Source organism: Anomalospiza imberbis, chromosome 13, assembly GCF_031753505.1.
Source record: "Anomalospiza imberbis isolate Cuckoo-Finch-1a 21T00152 chromosome 13, ASM3175350v1, whole genome shotgun sequence".
Lineage (NCBI taxonomy): Eukaryota > Metazoa > Chordata > Aves > Passeriformes > Viduidae > Anomalospiza > Anomalospiza imberbis.
The window spans coordinates 5414667-5437276 of NC_089693.1; the positions used below are offsets into that span (position 1 = coordinate 5414667).

Genomic DNA, 22610 nt, shown 5'->3' on the forward strand with positions numbered 1-22610 from the left:
CTGCTGCATAATAGAAGTGCTGAGAGAATCTGAAAATAAAACAGGAAAAAATGAAATATAGCTGGGAAATTTGCAGGCCAATTGGTGTTTTCAGATACAGTATCTTTACAAGAAATTCCAGTGGCACATTATCCAAACTTCAGAATAGAAAAATGGAATTATACAAATCAACACAGATTCACCAATAATTTAATTAAATTTAGTAAAGAAAAAATCAAAGTGTGAAAACATCCAAACTGCAGTTTTCCTGCCAAAGTTCTTCCCTTTTATTTCTGAGACAACTTTGGTGCTATCAAGAGCCAAACTGAGGCTCATTCTTATCTTATCTAGAGGAAGTTGACTGCACCATATTGGTAATATTCATGCCCATAGTAAAATTGGAGCTATGTGCAATTGAAAAATTTGGGGGCAGCTAGCACATCAATGTCCCCAACCCACAGCAAATGTCTGCAAGGGCTGTTTCCTCTGTATGCATCCTGTACAAGGATTGAGAGTCAGGAGAAATATCTTTTTCTTTTTTTTATCTTTCAACCAACTCACTTATGTTTAATTTATACAGAAGTAGGTACAGCCTCCTTCAGCACCAGAGCATTAGGGTGTTTTTAATGAATAACTTACAAGAAACAGTCACCTGCTAACAGGTCAGCATCCCTTTTGTGTTTCACTCTAGTTTCATTAGTAAAGAAAAAAAGGCCTTTGATTGGATTAATGGAAATAGAACCACAGGGTTTAAATTATAAAGTATCCAGTGGTTATTTCTAGTAGCTCCTACTTTCAACTGGGATCATGATTTTTATCATCTCAGGCTCAAAGCCTTTGTATTTGACTGCCTTGGACTGCAACATGGAAAGGTTTTGCTTTAGCAGAAATCACATTTCATCTTTCTCTCTTCAGTGATGCAGCTAAACAGCCTCTGGCTTTAAGGCTATCACCCCTACTTGATCCCTGAGCTGCTGGGGTTGCTCTCGACAGAAACTTCTGAGCAGGCTCCCCTTGGTTGTTTGCTTTTTTCTCCCCTCCACTCTCCTCCTCCTCGTATCCCTGCACCACCACCTTCCAGCGAGGGGCTATTTTTATTTATGTATTTATTTCTTTCCATTGAAACTGCAATATCTGGAGGTGGCTACAGGCAGGACACAGAGCCATATGCTCTGCCTAACTTATATAAACAGCGTCCTGGGTGACAGCCTTTCCTGGCCCATCTGCAGCTGCCAGGGAATCCATTATTTTTCTGGTCCCTGGGGAGAAAAAGTTCTTGAGCATCATTACTCCTAGGCAAATGTAACTGACTCTACCATGCACCCTAATTTGCTTGCCATAATTATAGGTCGCTCACCCCCCTTTGCTATTTATAAACCTTTTTTATTTATTTTTTGTACTTATCAATAATGAATGGAGGCTAGTGAATCATGGGGCTGTAAATTTGAATATTATGAAAATGCTAATAACAAGGTATCATAGGCAGCAGCACCCAGGTCTTATCAGCTGGTCAGATGCTCTATTAAGCAGCCAGTGAGGAGTTCAAGCAAATTGGTTATGTTAATGTCCTGTAGTACTTGGGGAAGACGAGGAGTTAGCAATTAATTTTTTTTCCTTCTTCTTCCCAGGCTGCAAGCCGACAAGGCAAATTTATATTCCTCCTATTCTATGGGATCCCAGCTCACAACGGGGGCAAGGTGAAAATGCAAGAGGCTACCAAGAGCTTTCCGAGATCTAATTGAATGGTGCAACTGAAAAAGCTGCTAGGAGGGCGAAGGGCTGAGCAAGGAATAAATAAAGAAATATATAAATAAGCAAGCCCCAAAAATGGGAATGAGGCATTCTTCCCCATTCATTCAGCTGACAGAGCTTTTGCAACTTAAACCTGTTTTATTAATTATGTTTGACATTTCCTTAATTAGTTTCATTTACATCCCATCAGCCCCTACCAGACGATTGCCCCATACATCATTTCACCAGAGGACTGAGATGCCTACAGAATTACAAAAACACCCCCCTCACTGCAACCCTCAGTAACTCATCACTGTATATTTCACAGATTTTGAGAATTAATCTTTTCACCTCCTATTTCTCTTAAAAAAATATATGGACATTTAATCTTTTTTTTTTTTAAATTATTATGATTTTTTTTAAGGAATATGATGCAGGACTAAATTTCTAGTTTCCTTCCATACATACAATTTGTTTTGTTTCACGGTTCTTATGTATCCTGACATTGACAAAATATGGACTCTAGTGAAGCATCCATTTCCATGGACTCTGCCTTGGCTCCAGAACCCTGCTAGTAGCCACATTGCTTTTCCCAGTTAGTTCTAGAAACTCACAATATTTTAATTTATGGAGAGATTCTTGCTGCCCCCACAGTTATTATGCAGTTTTCCATATATTGATTAATTTCTACAGGAGTCACGACAGAGTTTTTACAACTTTAGTAAGAATGAAAGGATTTTTTTGTTGTTGTTCTTTCATGCCATTGCTCAGAGCTCTGGCGTGTTTGTCCTACCTCTCTCTCCATCCCCTCCAGGGGCTGGTGCGTGCGCTGTCACTCTGCACATTGAGCAGCCAGACACAGGACTGGCATTAGAGGCAGGCATTTTAAAAGTACACACTATTTTAAAATCAGCTCAGTGCATTGTGCAAAGAACAGAGCAAGTCACGGCTTAGCACGAGGAGCATGGAGTGCTTTCAGTCTGGAAGCTGCACAGCCAAAATCACACAGTGCTGCCTCAGGAAATCCAATCTCCTGCCGGAGCAGAGCCCTGCATGCCCGACCTGGGAGCCACCTGGCAGGAGGCTGGCCCTGCTGCCCGCTTGGGCTGTCAGATGTCTGGTGCAGGACGTGGCTCTGCTGTCCAGCACTCAGCACACAGCGACTGCCTGATCCTGACTGGGGTAAAGTGACAACCTGTTTTTGCTAATCCCAGAACGTGCTACCAGGAGCTGTCATTTCAGAGTCATCACACTCTCTGTTGATATCACTGAAGTTAATCATGCAGAAGGAAAAAGCTTGTATTAAAGCAGATAATTATTCCCCAATTCCTTAATAATACATGCAAAGGAAAGTGATTCTTATTGTCTTGGCAAACTGTGATATTTCAGCACATTTTTTGTTTAATATTGATGCCCAGGTATCTTTCCTCCTTTACACCACCTAGGTCAGGGTTGTTATAGTGTCTGAGAGGTTTCTTTACTGTGAACTGCTACACCTTATACTCAGCCCATACTTATGTTGTAACATTGGCACAGTGGGAGCTAATTGACATAAGTAACCAGGTTTTCTTGATTGATTTGAGAAGTTCATCCAATTAAAAAGGCAGCTGAGGAGATGTTGTCCCTATCTAACCACCCACCCTTGCAAGGGCTGTCCAGATCTGTGTGTAACAGCAGCGCAGGGATCTGCCAGCTCAAGCCCTCCCAATACAAATACCAGATGGACTTACAGGCCCCAATAAAAGAAATATTAATGCAACATATGGAAATATATTCACTAAAAGAAACAGACTCAAAGAAATATTGATGTGCTTGCTTTCTCAGTGGGACTCGTTTGCTAGGGCAGAGTTTGCTGCAGTCTCTTAACCACATTTCTCAGCCCTTTTGGCTCTGGGGCCTGGTCACGTGAAGCCAGGCAGATATTTCTGAGCTTTCAACAGGATCCAGATGTCACAGATGCTCTTGGTGCTCTGTCCTCTCCAACCTTCACATGGATGGCCCTAGCCTGGGTTATAACCAACTGTCTCCTCAAATTAAGTCTGCCCAAAACTTTAAGCCTTCACTTTAATAAAATTCTCTCAGCCTTCAACCCTCGGAGGGGAGGCAGAGGGGAGAAGACGGGGGAATAACGTTCTCATTTCACCTCAGAGGTTATTACATCTGTGCTTTGGGAAGCAACAGACATCAGGGCTAGAGTTCCACAGTTGGACTAGACATAGAGAAAAAATCTTGCAATTTGTTCTGAAACCAGAGAGATTTCATCCTGTTTTGGAAGCCTTCCAGGTAAAAGCCATGTCTGGGACCCTCTCCAGATTTTCTGCAAAGCACTGGCTGTTTCATTTCCAGATCATTTCAACCCTCAAGATCAAAGGGAGCCTGATTTTAAAAGCAGGATTTAAGTACTGGTGAAGAAGAAGGCAGTTTTAACTTTGCTGTAACCATACGCACAATTCGCAGAGGAGTTTCATCAAAAAGTTTGGGGGGTGCTGGTTTTGTTTTGTTGTTTGTTTCTTGCTTCATTCCTTTTCTTGTTCTCTCTTATCTGTGATCCAAGCATTTCCCCAAGACACTGCAAGAACATGGGTGTGCGAGGAATAAGAAGCAGATTGTAGGGAAAAGGCTGATAAGTCCCATTCAAAATTAGCTGGTGTTTTTCCTTCTCAAGATTTCAGCTCAGAAGCTGTTCAGAGGAAATTTGGAGAGATGAAGATGGGGGATGAAATATATATTCCTGTGGGACCACAAACAGCCCTGGGTGTTGTTCTTTGGGCTCTGGCTTCATAAAGTGGTTCTTTTTGAGCAAGGTTGGCTCCTTTTTAATAATGTCCTCTTCTGTCATTGATGCTTTTTCATGGCAGGTTAACCTCAAAGGGTTTAGATCATTTCCCAGCTTTCCTGTTTGGATTCCGCTACAAACACAAGAACACACACCCCAGACCCTCCAGTTCAATTATGAATAGTTAAAAACCTCTGCTAAAGTAGTTTGGTAGATTCATCAGATGCTGCTGGGGCTTCAGATTTATCTCAAACAGCATCAAATGACCAAAAAAGAAAAAAAAATCAAAATATTTTTCTGTCACATGCTGTCATACATTGTCAGGGAACCTTGTGCTGTAGCTGCAGTGAAGTTGAATCTGATTAAAAGATCAGCAAACAAGGCAGGTTGAGGGGAATTTGATCTCATCATTGCTGTGCCTGGAAATACCTGTCATCTTCTAGGTTGTCCTGCACTGTGACACTCTTTCTTATCCAGTTTGCCAATGGACATTCATGGTGACATTCTCTGCAAGCAAAAAAAGGGAAAATAAAAAAGAAAAAGAAGGATTTGAACCATACCAATTTTATTTTCGAGTTCTGTATTTTTATTCCTCTGAGATCAAGTCTAAACATAAATACCAATTATCAGAGCTACAGACAAATGAATAATTTGTTGTAAAACAATCCTGATTTATTCAAATGAGAGTAGAGGTGAAATTAGAGCTACGCAGGATATTATGTTAAAAAGCACACGCACACAAAAAGAAAACAAAATGTCTAATTTTAACATAGTGTTGTTATCTGTGATTAATGATTTCCGTGGGTGTATAACTCTTATGCAAAAATGCCATGTAATCATGTACATATTTGATTAAATAGCTTAATTTGTGTTCATTTAAAAAAAAATAAAATAAAGCCAAATAAGCTAGATAATGAGTGGGCGTGTTGTAGGAAAAGCAGATGGGATTTGAGGCACTAGCTGTGTTCAAAGGAAGCCACCAATTTCACTTCAAGAATATTTGCGTATGAAAGCTGATATTTTCTAGAAACATTCATGAGTAGAACACAGAGGGAAATTTTGCCAAATTCTGCTGTTTTTAATGAAGGCACGCGGGGGGGAAGAAAAAAGTTCAGCTGAGCCCAGTTAAATTCCCACTCCATAGGAAGAGCATCTTTATTTATTTATTTTTCTATATTTACTGGGAATGTTTTCTTTCTCTGAGTCAATTATACCTAAAGCATCCTTTTGTTTACTTCTGAGCCTCTGACAACAACCTCCCCTTTCTTTGCCTTCACCTGTGGAATTAAATAGTTACTTTTCATCACACAATAAAAAAGACACCTCCCCAGACTGGAAATAATGGGATTCTTTGGTGGTAAAGCTGTGTAAATCACAGTGTCAAATGAATGGACAAAGCTTTAATGGGGCTAATAAACACGTCCCTCTGTATTGAGCAAGGGGACTTTTTATGAAAATGATCAAATAAAGTAATAAAAAAGAAGGGGCTTCCCCTCTGGGTTTATGAGCTCTCTTGTTACACATCATGTATGACACACTGACTGGCAGAATATATGATGGACTGTCATACATTGCAGAATGACTTCAATTAGGATGATAAGATGACAAGTTCCCATAGTTCATATCTGGGTTGGCTGTGGGTTTTTTTTTTAACGGGGCTCTTACATTGACCTCTTTCTTTCTAATATTTGATATGAAATTTAAAGGGCCAGTTGAGGTCGTAGGAGACAAAATATGACTTATGTCAGCGGAGGGAGAGGAAGGCCACTTGTTTCTTTGTTTTCTCATATCCATGGGTAGGATCCTGTAATTCAGCGTCTGACTCACTATTGAAAATAATTAATGCCAACAGTTCAACCCACACTCACAACTCCAGAATTATAAACCTACACGTACAGCCTGCCACTCAAAACTGACTGCAAAAATCACTGCAAACCCCCCAAAAACCTACCAACAAATCTGGAGGCACATCAAACAAGATGACACACGATCCAACATCCACGGGTGTCACTTATTTGCTTTATACTGACCAGTCCTGCAGATGGAGTCACAGGGAAATGCCTGTATTTCTGCAGGGTAGAGGCTGACTTTGGGCCCATAAAGACACACTGTAAGAAGCAGAAGGCTGAGATAATTTGCATTTATGGGATTTTCCAGCTAAAACCTTGATTTGAATCTCTCTGTTTGGCTGATATAGGTAGAAAACTTGAAGGAGTTGTGCCTGAGATGATGATGAGACAGTGCTGTTAGCACTTTGAACCTTAGGGAAGAAGAAAAAAGGTATAAATTAGGAAGTACTTAGAATTTATGGATGGTTTTGAGGGTCTGAAAAACTTCACATGTTAAAATAATAACCCCCCAAAACAGCCAGTGTAAAAGCCCTTCTTTTAGGGCTATTTTAGGGTTCTTTACAGGACTATGTTCCAACGGTCATCAAGAGCAAATATTGCCCTTGTAAGACCTACATATAATGCTACTGGGTCAGGCTCAATCTCAGACTGTTTCTTCTGTGGCAGCTATAAAACAGACAGAATGAAGATGGAAAGCTATTCATCCTCAGCAGGGTTATGCAGGCTCCCTGATATTGCTGATCCTGAGGACCATCATCTCCCTGACCCCAGGGATGCTCCCTGGCTGGACAGCATCTCCTCACCCACTCAGGCTTTGACCCAGGCATTTCACATGGTTGCATGATTTGAAGCAGCCCACCAACCTGGAAAAGGAAAATGCTTTCCAATGGAAGATCACATATTTTCCAGGTGGCCTATTCTGCGGATTCAGCGTTATTGCAGAGGATTTGCCTTTAAGTCAAAAAATTGCTTGTGTACGAGTCTCAAAAGCAAATCAGTAAGTGGAAGGAGTGGGATAATGGAGGCACTTATCTCTGCACAAAGGCACAAGTTTGATTTCCATAGATCCTGGCAGGAGTGACTCTGACTTTGAAGAATGGCACATGTCATGGAACGGCCACATAAAAGATTGTAACTCAAACACACTGGAAAAGAAAAGCCTCACTGGGTAGAAACTGAATAGCAAAACTTACTTCACTTCTCCTTAGCTCTGAAAAGCCACAAATATCAGGAGGTTTCAGGAAGAATGTCCTGGGCATCTACTCCTTGGGATAAATTGAGGTCTAAATCTGGACTAATGTGCCCAGAAGCTCCCGTTGAAGGAAAAAGAGAAAGAGAAAAGAAAGGAATAAATGGGGAAAATTCAGCTGAGTTTAATCTGAAGAGTATATCCATCACCAAAAATGATACAAATCAGCTATTACTGGATCATGCAAAGGCAACTCCACTACCTGTGATCCTTCCTTCGCTTTCTAAACCTCTTTTCAGCCCAGCCTAATGAATTGTCAGAACTGTCAGACAGCTCCAAGGAATGACAAATGTCTATGATTTGCTGCTGCTACTTTGCTGAAAACACCTGATGTATATAGTCCTGAAATCCTCTGTTTTGTATTAAAGGCAAGTGTAAGCTGAAGGAATTGGTGTACATGTGGAGTTATTTTCTTTCCTTTTACATAAATGTAGCTTAACAAAAACAATATGATAAAAGAAAGTTCAGGCTGGACATTAAAGTACTCCTAAATCAGGAAATGTCAAAAAATAAAGCAGAAAATAAAGTCTCAACCATGGGCCATTTTGAACATTTTACAATCCCATATTTAATTATATTCTTTAATATTGCACATACTAGCTCTCTATGACCTGATATAAAACTTGCAATTTTATATGTCCATACTTGCTTGATGTTTTCTTAATCAGAATTATAGATAATGCAACACAAAGCATTCTAACTCCACAAAGAAATTGTTTGACACACAATAAGATCAGTCAAATAATTAATCTGACAAATATCAGAGTTTGAGTTAAACAGGCTCCAAACATTTATTAACTTGCAGCCAGATTCTGTGAACATTTGTCATTGACTTAAATGGGTCTAAGATTTCACTTCTTGACGAGTGACAGGCCCTGATGGGTATTTAGTCATTTCTGCTATACCAGATTGGCACTGTACTTAATACATTTGCTAATTCTGTCATAGAACTTACTCTCTATAACATTCCCCTGCATCTTCCCTAAAGAAACTCTTGTGAATCTGTCCCTTCAATAACACATACAGAAAAAACATAGCTTTGAAAAACAGACAGTACAAGTCTTGCCTAATTAGTCACTTGTCCAGCACTGTAATGCATCTAGAAAATGTTCCAATTGACTGGGAGAATAATTTTTGCTGCTTCAATGCTTGTTGGATGATATTTTCACAACAATCACTTTGTTTATATGACTTTACAGGAAGAAGAGAGAGACACAACCGTGGCACTACCCTTGAAGGTAACAGACACTGAGAGGCTGATCTGAGTAAGGTTGGGAGTGTCACAAATTGTGTTTCTCAGCTGAAAGACTGGAGACAAAACACTGAGGTTGTAGAAAGCTGAACCAACTGTGCAGGAACCAAGTAGAGCTGATCCTTCCTCTCACTGTCACAACCTGTCTGTGACAGGTTTACTGTCACAGACTGAGCTGCCTGGGAATAGAGTCCAGACTCAAAACACTCCTAAAAGTAGGAACCTGAATCAGAACCATGAGGACATTTTGTCATATTTCTTGTAGTCCACCTCATTTCCACACTGGAAAGAAAAAAGTAACACTGTTTGTAGATCAAAAGGCAATGCCAACCACCCCCCTGCAAGTGTGTGCAGTGATCTCCATGAATGGTAGAGCCAAGGCTGATGCTTCAAAGATGGAAAATGAGGTTGAGCTAGGTCTTGATGTTTTATCAACTTCATTAATGCTTCAGGCTCTCTGCAAGCCAAGAGCATCCTCAAGTCTTATTTCCCAATGAATCAGGCCTAGTCCAAAAAGAAAATACTTGCCCAGCCCTTGTAAGTCTAATTAAAGGGAGGGTTGGGAGAAAAAACCAACAGAAAAAGCCTACAACGTTTGAATTGATTAATTGACTCACATGAAAGGCTGTAAAATGGAAGGCCCCTGTGCTGTGTGTCTTATAATAAAGCTCCCCTGGCACACGCTTGCACAGCTGCTACCTTGGTGTGGATGTCTGCAGATGATACAACATTGCCATCTCTCTGGATATCATCCCAATGAACACATTCCTCCTCAAACCACACTTGTGAGCCACTCCTATGAGCCAGACAGGGAACTGGGGCACAGAGAATGCAGATAAAGACCTCCAAGGCATCAAGCTTGCTGGCACCTATTGAAGTCCAGAGCAATCAAGCCTCTAAACGGGGGTCATGCACTGGAGAATTTCATCTAGGACGCTTTGCCCTCTGTGGTCAGTTCCAATTAATCAGGGCATGGAAAACAGGTCCCCACATATTAAGTGGCTGTCTAAATACTGGCATCCTGCCTCCTCTCCCTTATGAGCAGATGTGGGTTTGGGCCAAGCCTGCCTGAGTGAAGGTATTGGGCTGTCATCCCCCGTGCTGTCACATCAAAGCACGTTGATGGGACTGTGTGAGGATTTCCCAGGGCATCAGTGCTGCTGGATAACAAAGGGAAGCTGGTGCTTTCTCAGCAATCAGAGCTGAGCTCCCAAAAGCAGCCTCAGCAAAGGGCAGGAGGAAGCTCTGAAACACTGCTGGTCCCATAGATGTGCTGCAAATGAAGATGTGTATACCCAAGCAGGAGGAATAATGAGAAATGTATGCCAAGGAGATTACTGGGTTTCTCTGTTAGATTAACTCTAGTTTGACAGTGGTTGGGTTTGGGAAATCCTCTATGATTTAAGAATAAGAATTCTTCTCTAAGTGGCCTAAAACTCACTGCTATATCATCACTTGCTGTTGTCAAATAAATAATCATGCGAAATCAGCTGCAGAGAAAAGTCTGCTGTAGAAGAGAGCTCATGCATGACATATGATATATCTTTTCACAGGGACAGATACATCTTTCTTACAGCCAGCATGCAGCTTCCTTCACTGCACCTTCCCTCCCATCCAAATCACCTCAAATAAATGTGAGTTCTGCTGTGTTCACAGTAATTCCTTCATTTTTAAACACATAATGGAAATGTATAACTAGTCCTCATAAAAATTTATATCTCAATTCGTCCCTTTAATTTATAACAGGCCCTCCAGGCAGTTATTATTCAAACATTAATAAAATGCCTATGGATCACCAAAAGCATCAATTTTCAGATCCACCTCCCCTCCTATTTGTACATATATAAAGCCAGATTAGAGTTAATGCCACTTCTGTGTCTAACAACAATTACGCCTTTAATAAGATAGGAACAAATGATATATTATCTTAATCATGTTAGGAATTTGAGTTCTTTCCATGAAACAAAGTTGAATTTTTTATGCCCTTTGTGACAATTGTTACTTAACAGCCTATGTGTTTGGATATTGCAGTTTATGCAAATGTTCATGTTCTATAAATTTTAGATTTATCTCCATTTATCATTCCACATGTTCTAATATACAGACATTATGGTTTAGCGTCTGACTCTGCACACAGTCTAAAATATGATTAGGATACCTTTCACTTATTTATAACATGGAAAAAAGATGGGGGTGGGGGGAATAGCTGTTGTAGAGGCAAGATCCTCCACTTCCATAAATCCATGTACTGTGCAGAGCTGCAAAAGCCATCTTGGAATTTGGTCTTTCATTTGCTAACAGCTGAATTTCAAAGGATTGTGGTTTATAAGGGAACTCTTCATTCTGTGCTCTAAAATCAGTCACAAGTTCATTGTATATCACACTTTAACAACTCTTACTCAGGAGAGTAATTATAGCTAATATGAGCTCTCCCATAGAGAGACAAGGAGACAACTTGCATGCACAACTGTTTTTGGATTGAAGCCATTTTAGAGGATCATTAGGATCATAAAGATTTGTAGGAAAGAAAAACCCTGGTATTTTTCATTTTTCTGCTGGGAGATTTAAAGCTCCTTGAATTTGGAGAGCAAGAAAAGTACATCCTGGGCCACAGTTTCATTCTGCAAAAATCACTTTGGTTGGATTGACCTCAAAGAAACAATAGCAAATTATGTAATCTGAGAAGCTGGACTTTTGCACAGCCATGAAAAATAATAAAGAAAATAAAAAAGAAGACCCCCCCCCAAAAAAAAAAAAAAAACAAACAAAACTAACTACACTCCAATCTAAGGTCTAAAGCAGGTTAAATTTACTTTTAGACTTCATCCACAGGAGCTCACAGTTATGCTTCAAGTGGGTGCTGAGCTAAGGGGAAATTTCCAGGAAGGGAGCTGTTGTGGTTTCTTTACACCAACACAGAGAACGGGCAGGAATTCAGCTGTACCATCTCGCCTTCATGATGGAACCTGTGCTGCACCCAGGCTTCAGCTGTCCAGGAAATCTGTCTCCTTCAGAGAGCTGGCAGCATTGATCTGGAGGATTTTTTGCTGTGTCTCCCCACCCCTGCCAGCAGGAAGTTCCCGTTTGTGCACCAAGGGGTCTCTGCATTTCCCGGGCAGTGTAGAAAAAGCTGATGGAGACCCAGGGAGGGACCAAAACTAAAGTGAACCCCATTAAGATAAGAACTGCCTTCCTGTGTGTTTCATTATTAATACTGAGTTCAATTACTCTGATTTCTTCTGTTGATGAATTAGTAGCACCAGAATCAAGTCCCTGGCTGATACCCATTTGTCTTTGCTTATAAGTGCTAATGTGATCCTGTTCCTTTAAAATCAAACTCCTGCTTCAGTCACTTTACATCTTTGCAACACTAACTGTCTTTTCACTAATTGGTTCTGTGTAAATGAAACAAGCTGGAAAACACTGTGGCACCAATAAATATTAATAAGTTATTGTTTGTTTTCTTTACCTTGCTTATGAATTCATACAAAGACAGTGCTAAGACATTAACTCCAGTCTATTAATTGCCACCTGATAATTGCCACCTGATACTTTTCTCCTGGATAATTAGGTACCCATTAGTTCTAATCAAGTAGTTACTTAATTATTGCAGTAATTAGTCTAATGGACTAGCAAATTGAAGCTTTATCACTTTTGGATACTTAATGTTCCTGACAGAGTACTTAACAAGTGTCAGGGTTCCTGATTCAGCAACCTGCCATTGATGAACCCCCTGCTGCCATCTCCACCCACCCGTGCTGCTTCCCGAACACACACAACACAACTTGGGTGTGTGAAGCCAGAGGCAACACAAATTTGAGCCCCTGTTCCTTCTGGTTCCCCTTCCCATCCCTGCCTATGCCTCCCCTCCTGTGCTCTTACTGCTCAGCTCATTCCACGCCAAAAGAACTTTGTTGGGAAATTAAATAACATCTTGGCATGGAGATCACATGCATTAGGCTGTACAGCAGCGTGAGTCAAAGGAAGGAGCTAATGTTGGCAGGTGTGGGAAGAAAAAAGCAACTGTGAGGGGAGAAATAATAAGGAGTGTTCATGAATACTCATATACATCCCTGCTTGGAAAGGGAAAGGAAGAGGAGCAAAGCTGACTGGTGGTAAATGAAGGCATGGCTCCAAGGTCTGGGACTGGTAATAGGTCTCTCCTTCATCTCCAAACTGGATGTGCAAATCTAACAGAGATTTTTAGTGAACAGACAAATACAGAAAGTCTTTTTTATTCTGCCTATGGCCTCTGTATCGCAGGGTTGGTGGGCAAGAGGCCATTTTTCTGCCCCATAGTTTTAATGTTAACATCACACTTAATTCTAACTAGGCTCTCAATCCCACAGTTCTACAACATTCCACTGAGAAATGCCATCCTCACCCCTGTACTCTGCCCATGTCCTCATCCAAGCATCTTCTTGTGCACTGTGCTTGCTTTTGAATACTGTGCTTGAGATGGATATAACATGCACAGACATTTAGAAGCATTAAATGTGAATTTATCTCTCCCACTGATCATCTGATGCAGATTCTCTCCTGTTTCTTCATGTCAGATTTGTATCAGAATTGATCATCAAACCCTTTGGCAAGTGTCATCTGCCCCAGACGCTGCAACGTGTAACATTCATTGTACTGGGAAGGGGAAAAAAAGATTGATCCTGACCAGAAATAAAGAGGCTAATTCCATTCAATAAAAGCTTGACAACTTGCTAATGATTAAACTACTTCACATATGTGGTAAGATTATGTATTCTGAAATAGATGTATTTATCTGTCTTGATCAGATAGCTCCTGTTTCCATTGCTGCTAACAGTGGAGCAGAGTCTCAGATATTACCCAGAGAAACTGGCTCTGGAACATGCCCTGGGTGGGTCCTGCTGGAGCCTGCTGGGTTTCCAAACAACCAGGTACCTGGGTTTGCTTTTTATGGATGGCAAGGTGCAGGGTGGTGGCTCTGAGGAGAAATTAGTGGTGTTCACCTGGGTTTTGACCTACTATGGAACTGGAACAAGGGCAAGCTGTGGGTCAGATGTCTCTTATGTGTCAAAAGCTGTGTAATTTATAATTTAGGTTAGCACACAGAGACCAGAGTCCCCTAGTCTACCATTTAATCCACATTCATAGACCAAATTAAACCCTACAACCTAGAATCCTCACAAAATATGGAACTTATTTTACTTATTGACCTATCCTCTGTATGTTCATTTTATCAGAGCTGACAAGCCAACAGTTTTCAGGGAAAATAAGTAATTTAGTAACTTCATCTCTCCTAATTCTTCTCACTGCATGAAAAGCAGTGTCCTTTTACAGTTGCTTTGCATTCTTACCCAAAATATGATAGAAAATGACAGAGAGGTCACTGGCTCCTGAGTTTTCTGCCACAGCTCCACATGCATCCATCACAAGCAGCTGGGGATGTCATTTCCTCTGAAGTTACTCTTGAGGTAACAGTCAATAAAACCTCATGCTGCTACTGGAAAATCCTGCCACAAAACTGCTTAAACACCTGTGTGGGGCCACTGAGCAATAACAATCCCATGCACTGAAAGCAAAATTAGGCAAAGCATATTTGGCCCATTAAGAAAACATATTGCTTGAAATTACAGTGCCCCAGGATGCCTAGATCTTGCTTGTGGTGCTGGCTCCAGAGGAGAGGGCTCCCAGCTCTGTTCAGCAAGGGACTTTTATTAACCAGATTTCAGTGGCTGAGAACACTGTCTCAAAGAAATCTGGTAGAGAAGTTTTTTGATGGTGAGAAGCAGCAACATCCTCGTCCATCAATAGCCCTAAGTTGTAACTGATGCTAAGAAAATAAGCAAAGCCACATGAGGAAGGCAGAAAACCTTGGAAAATCAGTGATGCTGGATGCATCTGGGCTCCTGAGTACTGCAGGCACCCAAGACCATACACATGTCCCTCAGCATGCACCTAAGAGCAGGGAAACGCTGACAGCCTCATCTGATTTCCCCAGATTACTTGGACTTCTTTGTCCCACTGGAAACAACCTTGGTGCAGAGCAGCTCCTCCATGGGTGCTGCCCAGTGCATGAGCTGGCACTCGTGGGACCATCACAAGGGTCTCACCCAAACTGTGCCAGCTCTGAGGCTGAACAGAGACTGTCTGTCTCCAGCACTATTGATCTTGCACAAGCACTAAATTCATTTTAAGGATGCTGAGAGACAGCAAGCAAACTATACGTGACAGATGTTAGTCACGTCGCTTAATGTACTACTCGGAGGTGTTCAGATGCTCTCGTGATGAGGGTGCAAATAAAATCAAGGCAGAATAGAGTGAAACAGGCTAAGAAGATTTTTCGGTTTGGAAAGATAAAAAGGGGGGGTTTAGCTTGAGGAGGAGTAAATGTCATAGTATTTTTCCCTCTGGATCTGACTTTGAAGCAGACTTTTAGAATTCTTTAGAAATTACACTGCAACCAGCAAATTGGAAGGCAAACCAAGAGTACCTTTTATGTTGAAAATACCAGGAAAAACAGTCCAATGGCTATTGAGAGAGATGCAGAACTCATCAAGGCCAAATTGTTCAGAAATCTTATGAAAGAGGAAAAAAAACCAAAATAATAAAGCAAGATCTTCTGTACCCTTTCCCCACTTCTCTCTGTGCTGTTTCCAGCACTTCAGTTCACAGGCTCAGTTGCAATCAATTTTAGCTTGTAACAATTCAGCAGTTTAAGATCTCCATAACAGTTTAGACCACCGCTGTTCAATGGGCTGCACTGCTTTTGGAAAAGCCTGAGCTGTGCTGAGGAGGAGAGTAAGTGCAAAAGGAAGGAAGAATCAGGGAGGCAAGCTGCTTCCAATTTGTCTATCCAGAATCCAAGATCTTTTTATGGAGTGTGGGTTATTATTGGAAAGATCTTAGTCTTCACCTCTTTGAGAAGCTCTCTGAGTGCTTCCTTTATGAGTTTTGTCATTTTCTTGCTTGGAACACATGGAACAAATGCCAGCCCACAGGATACAGGGGATAAGGAAAGATCAAAGGCAACCATTCAGCTTTCTGCCACTGAATAAAGCAGGGCTATTTGCCTGGTTGGGAAAGTCAGTAGCAAAGCATCTACGGGGTGACCACTAAGTGTTTCCTCATGAGAACCTCTGGTGAACACCAAATGCAAAACACCTTTCACAAAGGTAATGGGGATTTTGCTTAAGAGAGGCCCCTTGAAGTGTTGGTGAGGGGTAACTAAGTCATGAACAGTCTGGCCCTTGCTCCCTTCTTCTGGTGGCCACAAGCAGCCACATCCTGGGAAGAGTTTGGCACCCAAGCAATTCAGTGGCAAAAAACCACTCAAGAAGCAATGGCTACAAGCGGAATCTGAGGAAAGCAGAGTGATTAATTACTTTGGAAAGACACCCCAAGCCATAATTTCATCCAAGCCATAATTTCAGCCTCCTGGCCATAACCAGGCAGAGAGCAGGGAGCAGCAGCATGAGCAGCAAGGGTACAAGAAGCACAGCCATCCTAATCTGAAACAGCCCCCCAGAAACAGTCTGGGGGTGTTGGATGGCCACTCACTTTCGTCTTTAGAGCAGTGAGTTTCCTGCTTTCCTGCTCACCCTCCTGTCCTCATTTACATCATCCTGGTGTAGAATTGAGGTGATCTGAGGGTACTAGTAAAGACAGAAGGACTGATCAACCTGAAATTTGGCTGTATGGGTGGCTGGACCCCTGGATCTGGGGTTCTTTGTTTTCTGTTGTGTTTTGAAGGTTTTTTACAGGTTGTTCTCAGCTGCCTGTCAGACGGGGCCATGATGAAACCCAACATCTTGCAGAGACATAAAATGGAAAACAGGCAACTCATCAGAAAAGTAGCAGCTGTTTTACACCATCACTAAACAAAATCATCGTACACTAAAAACTAGATTTAGCAGTTTAAAAGAGCTACTAACGCAAAATTAGCTGGAGACAACAGCGTGGTTTTGTAACTGACAGTGCTTCACTCCAACGCCCTAATTCATGCAAAAACAACTTAGGAAACATTAAACGGCTGATGCTTTTGGAAAGGGGAAGAGCATCCACTTTCAATGGCTGCTTAGGAAGAACATGCAGATTTATTACATCATCTTTTTTCCTTTTACAAATTTTAAATAAGAATTGTGTCAAAACTGCCACCTCTTAAATAACAACGATGCTATAGTCCTCCTGACAGAGGGAGATACCAGCTTTTATTGGCAAGTCATTTGTATTTATGGCAGGCTGAAAGCCAGTAAAAAGGTTGTGCAGAACTTTAACGGTGAATGAGATGGAATAAGAAGGCCTTGAGCACTTTGGACCATCAAACACTTCAATAACTGGATATGGCTGTTCATACAACCATAAATTCATACACATAGAGAGGATATAAAGACACAATTGCCATATGAATGGAGTGTCTGTTGCCTTCTGGAAGCTCATATGTGTGTGTGATCTGCCCTAGATACAGGTGCCACACAAGCTTTCCTTTGGCCCAGCTGTGTTTCCCATTGAGGATGAAAATTTCCCTGTGTTGCAGAAACATCCTGCCCGTAACCAACACATCTTATGAGAATTAGAAATCTGCCTGGCAAGAGATTCAGCTGATCACTCTACTACCAAAGGATATGTGGCTTGGCTGGAGGTCTGTCGTCTTGTAACAGTGAAGGGGTGATTGCTTGGGACCAGATTTAATTTGCCCGTACAATTACTAAGATAAGAACCTGGTTTATTTTCCATGAAGTGGCTGCCCTACTCTGGCTGAGGTGCTTCCATATCTCCCATATTGTCAAGTCCCTTCATCTGTGTGATCTGACCCTGCCTGTCTTAGGGGATTCTCCCATCAAGTCCCATCAAAATCCTGCCTGAGGGAAGAATTCAGGGCTGGATATAGAGTGAAAAAGGAATAAACTTTTAGCTGAGGACTGGCTATTTGTTCTGTGCAGACAAGTTGTGGCCCTGAAGAAGCCTTTTGTTTCCTAAAAAATTGTGAGGGTAGGAGCATAAAAAGTGCCTTGTACTTCAAGGGTATTTTTATTTAGATGCTACTTTTCAAAAGACTATATATAGCAGTAAGAGTCTAGTGCAATCTAAAGTTTGAAAAGTTGCAGACTCTTGCAGACAGTCTGATGGATCTAAATTTTTCAGCTAAACAACATCTATGCTCTTGACCTGAGACCTAGATTTCACATTTCAGGAATTAAATGAGCATCATTTTCTAAAAGACATTAGACCAAGGCTGGGCTATCCAAAGGATGGCTTCACGATTTAGATGAAGATGTTGTCATGTCAAGGAGACTTAAAACCTGACATATCTTTTTTTCTGTTGAAAAGCCAGACCTAGTTTGTTTTACCACATTGTAGCTTCTTATATGCAGGAGACAAAGCAAAAGTGGAGATTGTTCTGGATTTAACATCTCTTAGAGGATTCTCTGCAGTAACAGGGATAAGGCTCAGTGCCCCTGATGATCTGGCCTTGCTTTATATTACTCAGTTTGAAATTCATCCTCAGACTGAGCCAAAACCCTGCCAAAACAGAAAGGAAATATTTGTGACCTCTGCCAAACTGTGAATCTTCTGTGTCTGAGATACCTCAGATGCTTTGATTAGACTGAAGGAGCTTAGCCCGAAGAAAGGGGAGTGGGAAATGAAAGGAAAGCTATTCCTTACCTGATGCTGCAGAATTCAGGTGTGTGTCTGAGTACTCATCCTCCTTCCATGCAGAAATACTGTTTTTCTCAGGAAGGTGTTGAACACAGAACCTGCTTAAAAAAAAAAAAAAAAGAATTTAAAATAGAAAGTAAATTATGATGCAGGCAAGTAAAGGAGATCTTTCTCCCTTGAAAGAGCTGTATTCAACCTCAAGGAATTGGAGCCCTCATTTTTCTTTGCCTGAAAACTCAGCTTGTGGCTCACAGGTACATCCCAAAGTGGGATCTTCTGGAATCTGGGCAGCCCCTAAAGCCACCCAGATAATGCCAGATATGCCACTGCTGCAGCCCTGGGGGGACAGAGACAGAACCTCCTGGCAAGCAAGGCACAGAGCCAGAGGAGAGATTGACTGATCTTGTTTTAGATCAGATGGATGGCTCTAAGTGACCTGTAAAGACACTCCCCGAGCCCTGAGCCACAGCATTAAGAGCCAAGACACCACTAGCACGCCTGAAGTAGTTATTAGTGACTGAAGTAGCACTTGTCAACTGCAACTTCAGTTTCAAGTAATAGTTTAACAGCATCAACTAGAAGAAAGGTTATATCTCAGTGTGTCTGGTGTGCTGCTGACACTTAAAGGAAATAATTGGTAGACTTAGAGCAGGGGCAGATGCCAGTGGTAGAACAGGGGAGGAGGTTGGGTACTCGAAAAAAAACTTCAACAGTATCATATGATACAAGAGCCAGGAATCCATCCTAAACCCAGGCATAAAAAGTATGAGGAAGCTGTTACCCAGCCTGTGGAAAGAGCTCTCTTCTTTCCCACATGAGCTGGGTTGCTGTGATTTCTAAAGTTGCAGTTTGCAGCCCTGTCCTAGCAAGAGGAAAGAAAACACGTTGCCCCTTGAAGTTGTTGGCCAGCCTTTTGGAAAGCACATGTAATACTATCTCCATCTGATTTTTGGTTTCAGGACAGTCCAAGAGAGAAAGTGTGTGTGTGTGTGTGTGTGTGTGTGTGTGTGTGTGTGTATTCATGTGTACTGTGGAGAAGGCAGGAAATAGTCTGGAATGAAGTACAGAGTCTCATTTTACCTGTACTTGGGCTGTGTGATGCTAAAATAGAGGAATTAGCATGCAAATCCAGCAATCCCCTGGCTGTCATCACCTTCCAATTAGCTGCATTTGATTTTGGTGGGCGCTGAAGGGTTGTGTCAGCAGGTGAGGTGGGATGTCTGAAGGGTGCTCTGGCTGCCACGGGCAGGAGGGTGCTCTGTGTGTGCATGTTTTTGCCTTGTGCTGGTGGCTGGAATGATGCTGGCCTGCCAAAATAAAAGCACTGCTGTCACTCACTGGCCAGAGGAATGGATTCTGGTCCTGGTGACCCTACATCTCTGCCAACATTAGTGCAACCACAGAATTGTAGAGTATCCCCCGTGGGAAGGGACCCACAAGGACCATGGATGTCCATCTCCTGTTTGATCCACCACTTATCAAAGCCAAAGCATGAGTGTCTCAAATACATAGTCTGGAACTGCCTTTCTGGTTCCTGTCCCATTCTGCTCCCCTGCTACCATTTAATAACCATTTTCTAATTTATGCTATTGATTACCAGCATTGCACGAGGCATCTCTCAGTCCTCATCACTGAGGTTTGGGAGCTGCTGTACTTGGTGCTGTTGAAATAAAAAATCTTGTTCTTGTCCCAGGAAATGCTCAGACAAAACCAAGGGAAGAGAAACTGGCAAAAGAACAGGAGAAATAGCAGGAGAACATGGACCATCATAAAATGCAGCTGCATCCAGGGAAGAGAAGAAGACTTCTCTCTGTCACGAGGAGACAGTGTGTCTGTCCTAGCCAGCCAGCCTGGGAGGGTTGACAGGATTCTGGCTCCTTGGCTGCCCATCTGACTCCTCCTGACTGTGACCAGCAGTGTCTCATCAGACCAAGCTAAAGAATGAGGCAGAAGAGTGTCTTCAAAATAAGGATTAACTTGCATTTGTTGAAACAGGACTGCCATGGAGAAATATCTTCCTTCCAAGAAGGAAACCAAAACTGCAATACATTGATCACACTGATAAGCTGGAGAAATTACATTTCCAGAGTAATTTGGAAAAACACATGTGATTCAATTTGTCCAGAAAAAATAAAGAATGTTTCCACAGATAAAGTCCAAGTAATTCTAAACCTCTGTAAGAGTTTCATTTGTGTGGAGCCCCAGTAAATTCAGCATCTTTTCTGTTTGTTATAACTGAAACTCAGAAAGACATAGACACATTCTGTAGGTAATAAATTAGAGGGAGGTGAGCCAGTTGAAAAAAATCCTTACATTTGGAGCCTTAGTAACAAATATGAGCTCCAGATCATGATAGAAAAAAAAAAAAAAAAAAAAAAAAAAAAAAAGAGAGAGAGAGAGAGGCAAAGGAGCTAGATTTTGTGGAGAGGAAACTGGAAATTCATGGTCAGCTTAAGATGACAGCTCACCACAAGTGAGTAAAAGTCAAAGGCACTGCATGAAGTTTCAGTTTTGGACAAAAAGAAACAAGACCAGAGTAGACTTGTGAGTCATTGTCAGAGCATGGATGCTTGAGTTTGGATATGCAGATAAGGTTGCCAAGAGAAAGGTGGGGGAGCAGAATGGAAGAGAGTAAGAATTTTTATTTGTGAAGTCAACACAAAATTGTAGGGTGGGGAGATGATGAAGAGCCTGGAGTCAACCAGAGCAGCATCAATAGAAGACTGAGACCTGGGTGCTCAGAAGAACAGAATTTATTCAAAAAGCAAGGAAAAATGGGAGAAGAATTTAAGCTGCTGTTAATAACAACAAAGTATTTAACTGTGATAAGAATACCAATGGTACTCTGAGCTATACACATCTGTTTCTGTTGGGTTGGATTATCTTAAGAGAGAACATGCCAAAAAAAGCTTAAAAGAGCCCTGCCACCTTTGGCACCTAGCCTAAATCAGGCCTGCACATCCACCCTGTGTCTCACTGAGACTGAGAGCTTCTGTCCTTGAAATGTTAAACTCATTATCTGGTAGGTGTGGACAGTCTTGTGTACCACAGACCCAGGAAGAAATTTGACATCAGCATGTCACAGGGAGGGGGAAAAAAAACCCCAACTCCTGAGAAATGTTGAGAGTGTGTGTATTTTTGGCAGAGGATACCAGCCAGACATGTCAGCTGATAGCATCCATAGAGCTGGAAGACTGAAAATGAACTGCAGTGCAACAAACACAGATTTCACAACTGAAAGCAGCACACTGACATTTATATTAGCTCTGTTTGACATGACCTGATGAGCTGGGCTTGGCTGGAGCACAGCCTGTCGCAGCAACCACCGTCCACCCACTGCTGGTCCAGCCCTCCAGCCCCCCTGCCCTGTGCCTTCCTCACCCTCCTGGAAAAAAAGGACATCATACCCATGCTGGTGCTCTTTCTGGAAGGTCAGCTCCAAATGCTTGGCTTATGGGTGGAGGCAGGATTTTTACCTTGTTCTGACTGTGGGGACCTTGTGGCAGACCATGGCCACCAGTGAAAGTCAGGAGGGCTTGACAAGCCCCATCTAGAGAAGAAACTTGGTGGGGTCAGCAGAGGTACCCCTCCTCCAGGCTATTCTGCATTGACCAGAGTGACTCCTTTGACCTTGGTGGGGTTACCTTGATTTACCTGAAGGAAGTCCAGCCCCATAAATTCCGTCTGGTTTATGGCTTTGCGTAGGGGAGAAAGGGAAGTTCGGACCTGCAATCCCCAGGGCTACTTTGGGGGCTGACTGTCAAGGTGTGTTTTTTATTGTGTGTACTGCTTGTCTGATGATAGGAACTAAATTGAGAAGAGGCTCATTTCTCACAGGCCACTGAACAACCAGAATGTGCTAACTGTCATACGTAGGAAGCACTCAGGTGTCGGGATTGTCAAGAGAGAAAGTGCAGTGCTTTTTATTAACTGCAAGAGCAATCAGCTCTGTCTGGGTCTGCTCAGTCTTGTGGAAACACATAGTTCACACTGGGCAATGCTCAGAGGCTTAACACAGGTATCAACACTGTGCCTGCGGTAATAACTTCACATCAGAGCTGTTGCATTACAGACTGGTGCATAGTCACAACTGTACTTGTGGTGCTTGGTAGTCTGATCCCTCAAAGGCATTTGCCAAGC

The 22610-nt window shown here is 42.0% G+C and overlaps 1 long non-coding RNA gene across 15 annotated transcripts in view; it reads right to left on the minus strand.

Annotated features, from left to right (window-relative positions):
- Positions 1-508: 508 nt before the first annotated feature.
- LOC137481765 (uncharacterized) overlaps positions 509-22610 on the minus strand; it is a 39109-nt gene continuing 17007 nt past the window's right edge. For 4 of the 15 annotated variants that reach the window (XR_011003668.1, XR_011003659.1, XR_011003657.1 and 1 more), the window contains 4 exons: positions 19551-20536; positions 18477-18568; positions 6438-6594; positions 509-4993 (listed from right to left, as the gene is read on the minus strand). This is a non-coding gene — a long non-coding RNA (uncharacterized lncRNA). Of the gene's footprint in view, positions 4994-6437; positions 6595-18476; positions 18572-19550; positions 20537-22610 lie in introns of all 15 variants that reach the window. The other 11 variants (XR_011003665.1, XR_011003664.1, XR_011003666.1 and 8 more) reach the window with 9 other exon arrangements.